The sequence below is a fragment of the Limulus polyphemus genome, unplaced genomic scaffold, assembly GCF_000517525.1.
Source record: "Limulus polyphemus unplaced genomic scaffold, Limulus_polyphemus-2.1.2 Scaffold666, whole genome shotgun sequence".
NCBI classification, from domain to species: Eukaryota; Metazoa; Arthropoda; class Merostomata; order Xiphosura; family Limulidae; genus Limulus; species Limulus polyphemus.
This window is the reverse complement of record NW_013666276.1, coordinates 291,075-294,986: the sequence shown is the minus strand read 5'-3', so window position 1 is coordinate 294,986 and position 3,912 is coordinate 291,075. Positions and strand designations below refer to the sequence as shown.

Genomic DNA, 3,912 nt, shown 5'->3' with positions numbered 1-3,912 from the left:
CTTAAAAAGTGAAAATTGTAAAATTATTTTTAAAAACTGCAGGGAAAAAGAGATTTCGACAAATTTCAACCAAATCCCTTCATCAGGATCGACGAATGAGGTTTGATCAGATATTAATTCTGTTTCTTGTTGTATAAGTGAAACACACACTATTTTCTACCCACATTATATGTCATCAAGCTTGCGAATAAATTCTTTTGTTCCACCTCAATTAATGCTGGAAAGAGCATCTAAAAAGTTTGCCTTATTGTTTTCATATTTTATAAGAGTAGGATACTATCTTCGAACCACTAATCATATTTAGCACCCGTGTACAATCAACCACTGATCATATTTAGCACCCGTGTACAGTCAACCATTGATCATTTTTAGCACCCCTGTACAGTCAACCACTGATCATATTTAGCACCCGTGTACAGTCACCACCGAATAGAACATGCTCTTTAGTGTTGCAGATAATTTTGACTATAAAATGCTACTTTATACATATTCGATAGACGATAAAACATAGCGTAATACCATTTTGTTTAACAAATTGATAATAATTTTCGTTAATCCATGCATGCCTGTATTTCATATTGAATTTCTATCTGCTGGCTTGCAGTAGTTTTTAATACCATAATGAAACATCCTCTGAGACGTATTTAGGTATGAAATATTTAGTATGCTTTTTCTCGAAGGTTTTTCTACTGATTCTAATATAAGAGAGAATTTAGTTAAAGTCTAAACGACTTAAATAACATTAGAATAAAAGTCGAAGTTAAAAATGCGTTGATAGCATACACCTAAGAATAACTCAGATTCTTTCCCAACGAAGAACTCAAATCTACTTTGACAAATACTTTTGTATATTTTTTGTATGGTTTTCTAAGTTGGAACAATGAAATTTAAATAATTCAAATTCTAAGTTTAATTCTGCTTAAAAGAAAGGATAATTGTAGCTAACAAACCAGTCATTAACGAGGTGTTTACCACGACCAGATTTTAGAGCTTTACTTGACCGTACGTTCCGTTGAATTATGTAAAGAATTTCAAATAAAGAATGGTTCTACGCTTGTCTAACAATAAAAAAAAGAAAAAACACAGCCACATTAGATGTGTGTATGCTTTCCTTCCATTACAAGTTCCACATTCTTTGTTAGATTGCTGGCCAGTGAAATACGTTGCTATTATGTTTTAGTAAATGTTTGGAGAAGCCGCTGATGTAACTTATTGGTTGTTTCATACATGCAAGTTCATTAAACTAGCTGGTAATATCCAAGCCAAGTTCATTAAATTAGCTGGTAATATCCAAGCCAAGTTTATTAAACTTGCTGGTAATAATATCCAAGCCAAGTTCATTAAACTAGCTGGTAATAATATCCAAGCCAAGTTCATTAAACTTGCTGGTAATAATATCCAAGCCAAGTTTATTAAATTAGCTGGTAATATCCAAGCCAAGTTCATTAAACTTGCTGGTCATAATTATCCAAGCCAAGTTCATTAAACTAGCTGGTAATATCCAAGCCAAGTTCATTAAACTAGCTGGTGATAATATCCAAGCCACGTTCATTAAACTTGCTGGTAATAATATCCAAGCCAAGTTCATTAAACTAGCTGGTAATATCCAAGCCAAGTTCATTAAACTAGATGGTAATAATAACCAAGCCAAGTTCATTAAACTAGATGATAATAATAACCAAGCCAAGTTCATTAAACTTGCTGGTAATAATATCCAAGCCAAGTTCATTAAACTAGCTGGTAATATCCAAGCCAAGTTCATTAGCTGGTAATGTCCGAGCTGTTTCTAACTGATGGAAAACTGATTTATTTTATGCTTTGTAAATATTTTCGACATTTTTATTTATTCTACTAATCAATGTTCTTAAATGTTAGGTATTACATAATCTTTTGCTTTGTTGGTTTGTAAATCGAATTAAATCACCTCGTCTGTTGTTATTAGGATAATAGATAGAAACTCCAGTTTACACCACAGGTACGTAACTGATGATTCAATGAAATATATTGCCTCCAATAATATATTATAGAGTTCATTTCGTACCTGTATTATTTATAACTAGAATGTTTGATTTACTTGTGTTCAAATGTCAACCTGCCGATTTATTTTTATCTTTCACTGTTGGTGGGGTCCATATGTTGCATCATCACCCATTTTCTATATACATAAAACACCTAAGAACCCCAACACTGATAAGTGGAATTAATTGCAACATTGATGGCATTTATTTGAAATTTTCTGTGTGGCTAATGTTGTTTAAAACCTGTAAGTAACCAACAAAATCATAGACTCACAACCAGTTTGGTGCATAGACAAGTTGCACAAATCTGTTTAAATAGATGACGGGTTCATTGGACACCATCGGTAAGTCTAGAGTCAATCACAATACTTTTAGTCCGACGTACCACTCACGACTAGCATGGAAGGGAAGGGGGAGGGAGGCGCCGCTGTCTAAATCCACTTATGATTATAACTCGAACTTTATTTTTCTTGTTATGTTTCTTTCTGTACATCGTGTCTTTCTGCGTTTGAATATTTTACCTTCTACTGGATACTTTGTTGAACACTAACGTTTTTGGGTGTGCTTCCCATTTATAGATAAAAATGAATAAATCCAATCCAATGTTATTGATATATCTGGCCAGATACTTAAATATTTATAAGTTAACGAGTGAATCCTGAGCTAATTAACTGTCTACGACAAACGTCATTAAAACAATGTAAAAGTAAATTGAGATTATTCAGAAGCAAGTGGAAAAGTAATAACAAATTGCTTAACTTTTATCTGTCTTTTACCTAAACTTGTGTGAAACTTTTCAAGATTACAAAACACAAATATTGAAATCATATGCTACTTTTCGTATTTCTGAAAATAGGTAAATACACAGCATAAAAATTTAATTTCATGAATTGCTTTCGAAACACAAAATCTTGTCCGATGCGAACAAATGCGGAAAGTCGATTTAACTTTAATGTTTGCTTCTTCTTCTGTAGTTGTCATGGGCAACAAAATTTCCTCTAAAAGAAGTAAAAAAGTATCATGCAATTTTTGAAATCTACCAGAAATATATGTAGTTTGTTAACTGCTGTAGTTTCTTATGTTAACAATGTCTTCTCCTTTTAGCCTCTTCCTTTTCTTCACTATTTCTTTCTTCTCATCATTATTTTTCTTTTTACTATCCATTTTGCCGTCACTAAAATTATCAGTCTTTATTTCTTTATTTTCTTTCTAAGTCATTCAGGCTGATTTCTTGTTTTCCTCAAACACTGTTTTTGTATGCGTAAGTTATCTTATTTTCCAAGTTATTCCCCTCTACTGTGTTTTGTTCTTCTGGATTCTCCAAGTTATTCCCCTCTACTGTGTTTTTGTTCTTCTGGATTCTCCAAGTTATTCCCCTCTACTGTGTTTTTGTTCTTCTGGATTCTCCAAGTTATTCCCCTCTACTGTGTTTTTGTTCTTCTGGATTCTCCAAGTTATTCCCCTCTACAGTGTTTTTGTTCTTCTGGATTCTCCAAGTTATTCCCCTCTACTGTGTTTTGTTCTTCTGGATTCTCCAAGTTATTCCCCTGTACAGTGTTTTTGTTCTTCTGGTAACATTCTCAATTCAACTCTCGCTTTATCTTTCTTTTTGGTTTTCATTCTTTCTTTCATATTAAATAAGTTGAACCTTTTTTTCCCCACACAAACACAGTGTTTTTATTATTTATTCTACTATTTGTTCCACTAATCTTCCATTAAACATACCCATATCTTTTTTCACACACTAAATTCGCCTCTCTATTATTCTCTTACATACACTAGGCTTCCTTTTCCTACCTGATTAATTTTTTTTGCCTATTTCTTCTTCTCCCCCCCCCCCCCAGTAGCACAGCGGTATGTTTTCGGACTTACAACGCTAGAATCCGGGTTTCGA

At 33.1% G+C, this 3,912-nt stretch overlaps 1 pseudogene; it reads right to left on the bottom strand.

The window, feature by feature from the left end:
* Window positions 1-3,912, bottom strand: part of LOC106459830 — a 180,007-nt pseudogene that overhangs the window by 171,006 nt on the left and 5,089 nt on the right.